We start from the raw sequence: 13,401 nt of genomic DNA on the forward strand, positions 1-13,401 counted from the left end.
GGGCAAAACTTTCAGACTTTGCATGATTTTGGAAGCCTCCCATAGGACTCAATGGCACTCTGCAGCTCCAACTTGGCCCAAGGAAAGTCTCCCATAGGGCTCAATGGCACTCTGCAGCTCCAACCTGGCCCAAGGAAAGTCTCCCATAGGGCTCAATGGCACTCTGCAGCTCCAACCTGGCCCAAGGAAAGTCTCCCATAGGGCTCAATGGCACTCTGCAGCTCCAACTTGGCCCAAGGAAAGTCACGATACTGAAGCTTGAATGAATCCGAAACTTTCGTACTCGGCGCGATGGCTACAAAAAAGTCGTGACAATTCGCGCAAGTCGTAATGCTACAAAAAAGTTGCGACAATTTACGGAAAAAACGCAAAATACCGATCATTACGAAAAAAACGCAATTGGACGCTTTTCGGACGTTTGTGGATTAGTAAATGTGCCCCTTAGTGTTGACCTGTTATTCAGCCTCAAATTAAGGGGTAGATTTATCCAAATGTGAGTTTAGAGCTCAATACATAAAAACTCACCCACGTTCTGTTCATTCCTATGGGATTTCTAGAAGCATGTCTATCAAATGGTGAGTTCTAACTTTCACCCATTGATAAATATGCTTCTAAAAATCCCATAGGAATAGAACGTGGGTGAGTTTTTTCATGTATTAAGCTCTAAACTCATGTTTGGAAAAATATACCCCAAAGAGTAGGGTCCTGTACCCCTGGTTTTAAAGCCTTTTAATATTAATAGTTAACTGGCAACATTCTATTTTGACACAAACATTCATACAGTACATTAAAGCAGTATTTTTTTTTTAATAAAATATCTTGAAGGTTACTGTGTCACTCTGGGGCTGTAATTATCCTGTTTTATATTCTGAAGGCTGGTTTTTGTCTCCTCCTCTTTTCATCTGTCTATGAAGATTCTCATTCATCCAGGTCATGATATACAGTATCTAGTAGAAGCCTCTAGAAGAAGCCCCTTCCCTTTAAAGATGTTGTGTTTCTGTTGAGGATGTCAGTATGAGATGCATTTGATAAAAAAAAGAGAGTATACATTATGCTTATGGTCTATACAATTTGTATTTCATGTGAGGAGAAAAAAGGCAGCTAAAAAAGAAAGAATCTTGGTGATACAGTATATTCATGCTATCTAAAATCCAGGGACATTTGAGGCAGAACACCGCTTGTTATTACATTTTATTTTGGTTTATTTGATTTGTATACCTTTCCTTAGCCCAGGGATCCCCAACATTGTTTTACTCATGATCCACACTCAAATGTAAAAAGTGTTGGTGCGCTAAACAAGCATGAGAAAAGTCCTCTGGGGGATGCTTAATAAAGACTGTGATTGGCTATTTGGTAGCCCCATGCGGACTGTTGGCCTGCAGGAGGCTCTGCTTAGAGTAAAACTGTGTCTCTGTGCTTCCAAAACTTGTCTCCCAGCCAGAAATGTAAAAATGGGCTCCAAATTAGAGGCCAATGGGAGCACTTACCAGTCACAGCACAACCCACTACCCATCATATTTAGTTAGTAGTATTTAGTTTAGTTTAGTTATATTTAGTTTAGTTTAGTTATATTTAGTTAGTTATAGTTAGTAATATCATAACCCCCCTTTATCCAAATATTAAATGAAGGAAACATTAAAGGAACAGTAACACCAAAAAATGAAAGAGCTTTTAAATAATAAAAATATAATGCACCGTTGCCCTGCACTGGTAAAACTGGTGTGTTTGCTACAGTAACACTACTATAATTTATATAATAAGCTGCTGTGTAGCCCCGGGGGCAGCCATTCAAGCTGGAAAAAAGGAGAAAAGGCACAGGTTACATAGCAGATAACTGGTAAGTTCTGTAGAATACAATAGTGTTTTATCTGTTATCTGCTATGTGCCTGTGCCTTTTCTCCTTTGAATGGCTGCCTCCATGGCTACATAGCAGCTTATTTATATAAATTATAGTAGACTTTCTGAAGTAAACACACAACTTTTACCAGTGCAGGGCAGCAGCACATTATTTTAGTTACTTTTATACACTTTCATTTTTTTGTGTTACTGTTCCTTTAAGATGATGAATTTGATGTTTAAATACCATAAACATTATACTAGGCTTTTCTTGCCAAGTAAAGCAGTGACTATTGCATGTAAAACTGTGGGAAGAATTCTACCATTTTCAAGTTAATTGTGCCACAGGGGGAGCTGCTTCATTCGAGCGTAAAGAATAAACAAAATGCCAAGTGACATATATTTATAGCCATGTGCTTTATATATTTTATAGAACATATCAGAAAAATAATCTGTAAGCATGCCATACCTGTCAATAAATATATTTCCTTTCAGCTTTTTATAAGAAGGATGCCCCATCACAAATTATAGTACTTTAACGTGATATGCAGATCCATTAGGAAGGAAGAAAGTAATATTAATAACTGTTTAGCTGCTTTGCATACAAAGTCTAGCAGATCATTTTGAAATAAATATCTGAATAAGTAGATGATAGATGTTGATTCTGCCAGGTTGGATACAGAAGCTGAGCCTCAGCATTTGCTCCTGATATGGAGTTATAGATGAAGCAAACTTTGTTGTGATAAAGTGCTAGCATTTGCATTACAGCAGCTGATATCTTTTCATGCCCATGTATATCTGCAATGCCTCCTGAGAATGAAAAAAGATGCAAAATAAAATGCATTCTTCATGCTGCAAAAAATGAGTTCCTTACATGTTTGGGGCATTTAAAGCCATACAATAGCACCAACGTGTATCTTATAATATGTTTTTAGTTCCCTTTTCAATAATCCAAGCCTGTTTAAAGTTCATACACTTCAAAGCTAATTGGAAGAGTGGAAGTCTACACTGCCATTATTTCAAATGACCCGAAATCACAAACATTACATGCACTTTGGAACAATTCTTGCAAACAGTGTGATGTTAAAGCCCTTTGACATTGCGAAGCATAAAAGACTTTTTTTTTTTTATTCATGTTATGTGTAATAACCTGCTTTTAGAGGCAGCTTGTTCACAGGGAAATAAAGACCTCCAACTTTGCATGATGTAGGTGCTTTCTAATCAAACAAAGAGAACAAATATTCCAAATCTCAATTCTATTTCTCTTACACATTGTGAATGGTGGCGTGTTTCTGGTGCATTGAAATACTCAGCATTGCAAATTGAAGTGACTGTGGGGGAGTGAGTACAGTGGAAGACTGAAATGGATATTCTGTACTCTAATTGGTTTAGTGTGCGACGGAATGCAGAGGATAATTAATATGCCACAATGTCCATCATCCTTACTAACAAAACGCCTCTCCATTCCTTTTTATGCTCTTTGCTGGGCGTCACTTTAACATTTGCTGAAATGTAGTCTTTATTTCAGGGATGGGCACCATACCGGCCTTCAGCTTAACACGTCCTGATGACACTCAGAGCCTGGGATGATAGTAGTTGTAGTTTAACAGAATATTGAGGAATGAAGGATGCAGGCCAGAAACAGCTGGAGTGATGAATGTTGTCTGTCGTTGCTCATATATTCCAGACTGTGGTACTTTATATTTATTGAACTGAGATAAAAAAATCCTGGAAATGTTACTTACTAAATAAAGAAAGTGAACAAAGCAGCACACATTATACATCTACAGACATTATATGCTCCTTCTATCATGCTTCCTGGTTGAGATTTTAAAGGTTTTAAGGAAACCTATTGCCCCAGAATAAATATTTAACCAACAGATATTGGCATATCAGTAAAAATTGCCCTTTTGCATCCTTTCCTTTTAACCACCATGTTGTTATGGTGTGTTCTCCCTCAGCTATCACCTGACAGGAAATAATGCAGCTCTAACTGTAACAGGAAGTAGTGTGGGAATAAAAGACAGAACTCTGTCCATTAATGACTGATGGGGCCTAGCATGTATATGTGCCTTGGCTTGTTTGTGTGCACTGTGAATCCTATGATCCCAGGAGGTGGCCCTTAGTACTTAAAATGGCAATTTTCTATTTAGGATTACCCAGTGGCACATACTACTAAAAAGTATATATTTATAAATAGTTTATTTAGATAAAGTAGGGTTTAACATATGGGCTTGTTTATACAATATATTTTTATACAGACCTAAATTGTTTGGGGCTTTAGCTTTCCTTTAATGTTGCAAAAATCCAAGCAAAATGCTATGGATTTTTTTTTAGCTGTAATGGAACATCTTCTTTCTCACAAATTTCCGGCACAAAAACAGCTGCCTGCAAATGGCCTGCAACTTGCATGAGATTTTTTAAATCCGGACACAAATGAGCATCAGGGCAGATAACTATGTGCAAACTGCTTTGACATTTTTCTGGCATCAAAATCTGTGTGTGGTTTTATCCACGTTTCTGGAAATAGTGTACGTGTACAGCTCTGGGTGAACCGTCATATGTAAACAATGAAAGTGCTTGCATTAAAACACTATTCCCCTTAGTGCAAGGTGTGAGTGCGAGGTACAGGGCACACAGGAATCCTGGAATAAATAAATGCATGAGGAGGTGTATTTTTATGGTTCATTTAGTGTATTGTGCCTACACACTCAGCTGACTTGCAGCAAGCAGATCACATGCTAACACAGTTTCTGGTGCTGAAAATGTCCGTGCTGGAAATTATGAGAAACTACAAACCCCTTGACATCAGAAAACCACAAATGTAGGGGCAGGGTCGAACTGGGGGGTGCAGGGCCCACCGGGGCTCCCGCCACAGGGGCCCTGCAGGTGCCCCAGCCAGTCGTGTTCCCTAAACCCCCAGGGACCGCCCTAAACCCCCCGCAGGGCCCCCCAACCCGACGTCCTCCCCGAGCTCGTATAAATTGAATGCGTCAGGGGAGGAACAGTCAGAAGGGGGAGCGCCGGCAAAGGTCGGGCTGGGCCCCACCGGGATTTTTCCCGGTGTCCCGGCGGCCCAGTCAGACCCTGTGTAGGACACTGGTAAAATGGCTACCCTTATTTTCAGGCAGCCCCCTAGACAGCTAGGTTAGAAGGCAAATAAGAACTACTTCTTGTGTCAAAGTATGACCTTTGCAGTTCCCTAGTTTGGCCGCAAAATGCCAATGTTCTTAAGTATATAAACTAGAGCACCCACCCATGATCTCTGGGTCCTTTTCGGAGAGATTCCTCCTGAGCAGGCAGATGGGAGAGAACTGGAATTCTATGCTGTGTAAAAAGTGGAGTAAAACATTACTGGCGGTGTTGCTCATAGCAGCCAATCAGATGCTTTGCTTTGGTTTTCTAACTGTTGAAATCTAATTGCTGATTGGTTGCCCTGGGCAACATCACTGGTGATGCTTTAATCGCCTTTATACATAGCAAGATAAATATACCCCCTTGGTGTGACAGATAGGCCAGGATTAGCTATAAAGTCAGCCTGAGGCTCCGCTGAGGAGATTTACTGGGATTAAAATCCTATGTGCACTACTGCCTAGAGTAGGAACTACAGGAGTTCGCCTAGGTTCTAGAGAATATCCCAAAAGCTGGGGGTGACCTTTCTAATTGAACTAATGCTCTGTTTATTGAATGACCTTGAGGGACAAGTATTATGTAAAGATATAACTGTGAGTATATGCCTACCACCTGTGCTATGTGTATTTCCTGCTGTTTTACTATAGCCTATCTACCAAGATCTGCAACCATCATCGTCGTGCACTGAGCACTTTTACAGATCTATTCCTCACTAATATTGAAGGCTATATTTATGTGTTCATTGATGATAATGAATACATCTTCCTTTCCTTCCATGTCTCCTTGCATGGCTAATTGTAGGCTTTCTTTATTCATTACAAAATAAAACGCTCCTTGCCTGCCATCAGCTCTTTTTTACCTTGACTGTGTGATCTCTATTCTTCTTATTTAGCCTCCGTGTTATATACAAAATAAGCACTATGTTCCACAGAAGCTTTAAAAGCATTCTAATATAAATAAATGAGTTGGCATAAAATTCTGCTAAAAAGTACAAATAGTTCCCACATGAAAAGTCTATTTTCTGCTTAGTTTACTAGTAGATATCAGTTAAAAATTCATGGTTATTTATCAAATACAATTTGCTAATTTCAATACAAACTGTACCTTGAGTTCAACATATCTAAAAGCTAATGTCAATGGAAATTTAAACTTGAACCACTGTTGAGTGTCATTCATTACATCATATTTGTTTTCCACTAGTTGATAACTCAGGAAATAAAATGCTTCAGCACTTACGGTCTACAGTGTTGCCTTGAATAACAGATGTATATGTACCCGTTTTGGCTGTAAAACAGGCAAAGACCAGCTAGGATGGCTATAGAACATGGGGTACATGGGCCTTCCCTGTTTGGAAGAGTCAAGGAGGATGTAGTGCAACAACAACTCACTTATGCTGTGTGTGGAATAATAAAGAAATAAAGGACCCCAGAAGTTTCTTGTCCAAGACAATCAAGGCAGGGTTAGCAGTCCACAGAGGCAATGATCACCAATGATAATAAATATCAGGACAGTCAAGGCAGAACTGAGACACCATGGGACACAGCTTAGGCTAGTTTAAGGCTAATCCCGAGAGTTTCCATGCCTCATGTGGTCTGGATCCCATACAGCAGACATGGATCAGGGAGTTAAAGGAAAAGTAACACTAAAATCTATTCTACCCTGCTCCAATAATTGCCCTATCCTTCCCAGCACTTATTATTTTAAACGCTTTATCAGAAAGTACCTTGTCAATGACGATACGGCGATCCAGAAGATGCAGAATCCACTATGCGACGATCAAACCTAGCCTTCCTTCTGTACAGGAAGGAGTCGGGCTAGGAGGAGATGTCGATCGTCGCATAGTGGATTCTGCATCTTCTGGATCGCTGTATTGCCGTATTTGAAATGACCGGATGCAACGTTTGTACAAGGTATTTTCTAATAAAGCATTTCAGATAAGGATAGGGCAATTATTGGAGCAGGGTAGAATAGATTTTTTACTTAAAAAATGTTAGTGTTACTTTTCCTTTAATACTAAGCCTGGTTCCCTCATCAGTACTGCGGTCCCTTCACTTAGGCAAGCAAAGCCAATGGGAAAGCTACTCCCTGTTATCAAATCCTACGTTGGAGCACAGAGCTGACCTTGCTGGATAGAACTATCTATATCACTTTCCTAAAAAGTGCTATAATAAAGAATAACCTGTCCCGTCCCCTTCTCCCCAACTTCTCTAGAGATATAGGTCCCTCTGGGGCAGAACAGCTTTACTAGGGCCTTGTTCATCCCAGGCTCAGTGGAACATCCACCTGGTTCAACAGATGCAGGCCAAGATCCACCCCCTGCTAAACACTATATTACTGTGTGCAGGAAGCCGTCATAAGGCTTATGAGCCAAAATACGTATGCAAATAGCAAAATAGATACATGTGTATCTGACAGAAACAGTGAAATAAGTGTAGGGATTTAAAGCCATAGAGGGTTGTTAACCCCATGGGTCCCTACATGTATATTAAATAAAAGATTCTGTCTCTAAACCCTGGGAACCAGCATGGCATATTGGGCTCATTCATGATTAAGATGCACCTTCACATTTCCCGCAATTATACCACTTAATCAGATAACTCCTATTAAAGTAGCTCAGAGTTAATTTAATGGAATTTATTCACCATCATTAATAAACCATAGTATAAGAGGCCTGTGCTCCATGGGAGGCTGTTCTGCTTGAACTAAAGCTACACAAGTGTAAATGTCAATGGAATCATATCAAGCTGTAGTTTGCTGAGCTCTTCTCATGGAAGACAATGCAAAAAAATGGTAAATAGGTTACCTCACCTGTGTTTTTTAAGCAAATACAATTTAATACCAAGAGTAAGCTCCCCTGCAATAGTCATAATAACATTCCATAACTGGGTGTTCTATGGGATTCTATGTCAGGAATACGTAGGTAAAATAGCTGTTTATGTTTTAGTCTCAAATGTCTATAGCAGCAGGATATGTGTGCAGTGTGCACTACGCCTAGCATAGACTGACAGAAATGGATCCTTGGGGGGAGAAACTCCTAGGCCAGGACTTATAATTAAATAAGCACATCATAAATAATTACATATAATAATCAATAATTTGCATTGGATAGGCTACTCTGTAATGTGCAACAATAAGGATTTCTAGTTGTAAAACACAAGTTGGGGAAAGCCTTATCAGAACAATCCCATAACTGTGTCACCCCACACTGGGGGAGCAATTACATTCCATTGCATTACATCCATCTCAATAATGCATGGGGGGCTAGACATCTGTCACTCTAACCACTAACTCCAAATGGTATAAAGCAGCCCGGTCTGTGTGGTATGGCCAGCTGTGAATCTACTCCCACACTAAGGAGCCCATTTACTAACATTACTTTTTTTGTTTGCTTTCACAAATTGTGGTTTTCAGTGGTAAGAATACTGGATTTTACTAATTTTACTAAAAAAGTAGTAATTTATTAGTGAAAAAAAACACAAAAAAAGGATAAAAGCTGTCAATCATGTAGAAGTCAACGGGAGTCGCCCCAGGCAAATTCTAACAATCTTTATTTAATTGTGGTTTTAGGGGTTTTCAGGAGTTTTTTTTTTTTTGTTTGTAAATACACGAAAATTCTTATGAAAAATATTTAGGTTTTTGTGTTCTTCTCATTTTCGTTCTACGTTTTAATTTATTTGTGTTTTTTATATTCAGATTTTTTAATAAATGTCTAGACATTTGTGGTTTAAAATAAATTTCAATACCATGTTGATAAATGTGCCTTCAGGGGACAGATTTATATGTGAGGTTAGAGTTCACCATAGAAAATCTCATCCTGTTTTTGTTCATTCCTATATGATTTTATCAGATATATTAGTTATTCAGCAAATAAATGTTCACTTTAAATGACTCTCAGGACTTTTAGGTGTATTAATTCCCTGCAAATCTAACCCTGCAAGCTGGGCCCCATTGACTAGTCTAGGTTTTCCTAGGGACACTATCCATATCATCAGCAGATAGCAAATCCCACTTGAAGATAGTTAATATTTGTATGTATGTTTGATAATTAGCGGCACATTTTAATTACCCAAATAGGCCTAATTAAAAGAGACACATATTGTCCTGATGGTAGGTGACAAGGAAACTCAAATGAGGATTTACTACTGACCAAACTGACTGATCTTAGCCAGACATAGTACTCATTGTATCTCTTATCCAAAACCTGATATTCATAAAGCTTCGAATTACGGGAAAGTAATTTCCCATGGAGTCCATTTCAAGTAAATAATTCTAATTTTTAAATATTATTCCAATATTATGCATAATAATAATAATAATAATAATAATAATAATAATAATAATAAAACAGCAGCATGTACTAGATGGTAACTAAGCTGCATGAACCCAAATTGGTGGCAAATTAAAGGGGAATCCCAGCTTCCAAACTAAAATTTGTTAAAGAGCCCCACTCCCCCCAATATACTTATCACTGTAATATGTTCCTTCAAAAAGTTTGAATAAATACCATTTAAGTTCTTTTCTTTCTACATTATTTGAAATTCTGGCAGGGGAGGAGGGACTAAAACATTAAACATTACAGACAGCACAATGCATTGCACTGTGATGTTACTTTGGTTATTGACATCCAGGGGTATATTTATATTAAGGTACCTGAGGGCCTGGCCTAGGGTGGCATGTTTTGGGGGGTGGCTTTTTTATTTTAAATGTCACTTATTGTACAGCGCTGCGGAATATGTTGGCGCTTTATAAATAAATGTTAATGTAATGTAATGTAATGTCGCCAGCGTTATCGCTGCATGACATCATACACACAATGTATGGGGCGTGTTTAGGCACAGTGCCAAGGGCAGCACTGCACCTGAATACGCCCTTGTTGACATCACATGTGTGGGAAATTGTGGGATTTGGAGGATGCAGGCTGAAGGCAGTCAACTACTGGTACAGGATTGGGTTTAGTATTTTTCCTTTTTCAGCGGGATTTGGATTCGCCCGAATCCACCTGCCTGGCCGAGCCTAATCTTAATCCTTAAAATCACATGACTTTTCATAACAAAAGCATGAACGTTGAAAATTTTTTGTAAATTCCTAGTTTCTAACCACCACTAAAACATATATTTTAAAACATGGCCTGAAGAATATATGACCCCTCTGCCAAAATATGTACAGATGTCTTTCCCCCTATACTTTATTAGGGCCCTGCAAAGTCAAATTAACAGATTCATTTGGAAAAACGAATTCCCTAGAACAGCTTTTCAACAGAATGAAGCAGGTTCGGGCATACCAAATATAAAGGCATATTAAACTGACCAACTAATTTCCTACTAACTCCACTGAAAGCACTACATATAATAACTCCCCACCTAGCCAAACAGATCAAAACAGTAGTAGACCTATACTTTGCAAAAAACAGGACCAATGGTATATTGAGGAACAGACACTAAGGGGCAGATTTATCAATACACGAGTTCGAATCCCGAATGGGAAAAACTCGGAAACCTCTAAAGAAACCTCTAATGATCGCAAACATCACGAAAATGCCCACGAAAAAATCGTACCAGTTACGACAATATCGCATTGAGGATCCGAAAGTGCCGAAACTTTCGCACCGAACAACCGCAAACAGCGGCAGAGCATCTCCGAATCCTTCGTGAAAGCATCGTGAGGGCGTCCGAAAATGTCGTGCGGGTTGTTCCGAGAAGTCGCGCAGGCCCGAAAATATCGGTAAAGATGCGCTCGGAGCGTTCGGATGAACGCTCCCAGCGTTCGTGTATTGATAAATCTGCCCCTAAGGCACCATGTGATGTATATGCAAATCTCCACTGCACTACATTGAAGAACCACAAAATGCTCATTCAAATTGCATTGATGAAGTATACATGGGATCTATGGCCAAATAAAATGCTCTTTATTAAACTACCACCACTAGTCAAGGAAAGTCCTTAAAAAGATTGTCATGATTTTTACAGTGTAGTTTTTATTACTAAATTACACTGGGTACTGTAAATAATTTGTTCTATCATTACAATTTTTTTCTTGAGCCAAAAAATGTATTTCTTTTTAGTAATATTGGTGTGTAGGCGGCCATCTCAGATCATTGTGCCTAATCCTGAGCTTTCAGAAGGAGCCAGCACTACACAATAGAACTGCTTTCAGATAAGATATTGTTTCTCCTACTCAATGTAACTGGAGGAGTTGTGGCTGGATTGGGTATTTTACTATTGAGTGTTTTGGTGTGTGTATGGCCACCTTACCTTGCAGTGTTGCAATAAAGAGAGACTGAAGTTCATCAGAGTGCAAGTCACATGGCTGAGGGCACCTGAAAAAATAAGAATATGTATAATTTCAGAATTAATAATAATAAAAAAGTTTGATCTTTTTAACCCTTTAAGTGCCAAGGGACGTAGATTCTACGTCCCAGGTACCAAGGGACCAAAGTGCCATGGGACGTAGAATCTACGTCCAATGGCACTGTCGGCTTTACAAGCGCTGCGCTCGCTTTTAAAGCAGCGCAGCGCTTGTAAAGCCTGCACAACCCCCTAGGCAACGAGCGAATGAACACATACTCACGGATCCGGTCGCCCAGCCGCACCGATCCGGTCCCTCAGCCAATGACAGCAGTGGACACGCATTGATGACGTGTCCACTGCTGTCCCTTTAAATGTCGCCGCCCCCGCGTCGCCTCTTCACTCCTGCTGAGCACATGTGACTGCTGGAGCCCCCCTGCTGCCTTCCTGCTGCCTTCCTGCTGGATTGGTCGCCCTGATTGCCTGCCTGCATTGTGTGAGCTGAACTACAACTCTCTAACCACTGTTTATTTTGCTTATTTCTATCTCAACTGTCTAAAAAATTTTTTTATTTTTTTTTTCCATTTCTTCTTCTATCTTTGTCATTATTACACTTTTACACACATACACACTTATTTACAACTTTCCCAAGCACACACAGACACTTACACACACACTTACACTTAGAAAAAAAAAAAAAAAAAAAAAAAAAAAAATCTTTCTTTCTTTGCTTTCTTTGGCAGTCTTTTTTTTTACTAAAACTTTATTTCTGATCTTGCTCTATAATTATCTGATTTATTTGGTTGCATTTTAGTGTTTTTTTGGCATTTTCATAATTGATTTCTGTTTTTGAATTATTCTATTGCACTGTAACTTTTTTATTGCTATTGGGTGCTGAATTTGCAGTGACGTTGGTGGATCCAGGGCTCTGGCCACTGATTTCATTGCAATAATTGTTCTTCTGTTGGTTTGAGTGGTTTTATTTGAATTTACTGATTTTATGGTGTTTTATCTTTGCATTGTTCTTTATTGTGTATTTAGTGCCCCTAAAAGGTTGCTTTTGCAGTGACGTTGGTGGATCCAGGGCTCTGACCACCGATTTCATTGCAATTATTGTTCTTTTGTAGGTTTGGGTGGTTTTATTTGAATTTACTGATTTTATGGTGTTTTATCTTTGCATTGTTCTTTATTGTGTATTTAGTGCCCCTAAAAGGTTGCTTTTGCAGTGACATTGGTGGATCCAGGGCTCTGACCACTGATTTCATTGCAATTATTGTTCTTTTGTAGGTTTGGGTGGTTTTATTTGAATTTACTGATTTTATGGTGTTTTATCTTTGCATTGTTCTTTATTGTGTATTTAGTGCCCCTAAAAGGTTGCTTTTGCAGTGACATTGGTGGATCCAGGGCTCTGACCACCGATTTCATTGCAATTATTGTTCTTTTGTTGGTTTGGGTGGTTTTATTTGAATTTACTGATTTTATGGTGTTTTATCTTTGCATTGTTCTTTATTGTGTATTTAGTGCCCCTAAAAGGTTGCTTTTGCAGTGACATTGGTGGATCCAGGGCTCTGACCACCGATTTCATTGTAATTATTGTTCTTTGATTGCTTTTAGTGGTTTTATTCCATTTGGTTTCAGTTGTTCTAGAAAGATCCAGAGGTGCTAAGTTCAGATTGTTCTAGTAGTTTCTATTGCCAAAGGTTAACTCCTGGTCATCCCTTGCTGGCTTGAGTTTATCAAAAGGTTACAGTGAGGTTTTTTTTTTCTAGCTTCTCCTATTACAAGTGCTGTCTTGCTTGCTGCTTTTTTTTTTTTTTTTTTTTTTTTTGCTTGCTTGTTTTCACTTTGCCTGCTGATTGCTAGATTTGCAGTTGTCGGTATATTTCTGGCACAATGGCCAAACGGTTTTACAGCACCGAGGAAGCTGCTAGGTATTGCATGGACTCCAGCTCAGAAGAATTTAGCGATTCTGGGTCTGAGTATGTTCCATCTGACCACTCTACTGAGGAATCAGAGATAGACGATAGTGACACGGTTAGCGCAGAGGTTAGTAGTGGTGGCACGCTTACTGCTGAAGAGGCAGAGGCTGGTGGTAGTGCCCAAGATGTACCCATGGAAGTAGAAGAGGGTGAGGGTAGCACTGATGCAG

General features: G+C 39.2%; 1 long non-coding RNA gene across 1 annotated transcript; it reads right to left on the bottom strand.

Moving 5' to 3' along the window:
* Positions 1–2,047: 2,047 nt before the first annotated feature.
* LOC116407053 lies at positions 2,048–11,261 on the bottom strand. The gene is made up of 2 exons (XR_004220027.1): positions 11,220–11,261; positions 2,048–3,548 (listed from the first exon to the last, which is right to left on the bottom strand). It is a non-coding gene; the product is annotated as an uncharacterized LOC116407053 (long non-coding RNA).
* Positions 11,262–13,401: the final 2,140 nt, after the last annotated feature.

Source organism: Xenopus tropicalis, chromosome 8 (genome assembly GCF_000004195.4).
Source record: "Xenopus tropicalis strain Nigerian chromosome 8, UCB_Xtro_10.0, whole genome shotgun sequence".
NCBI classification, from domain to species: domain Eukaryota; kingdom Metazoa; phylum Chordata; class Amphibia; order Anura; family Pipidae; genus Xenopus; species Xenopus tropicalis.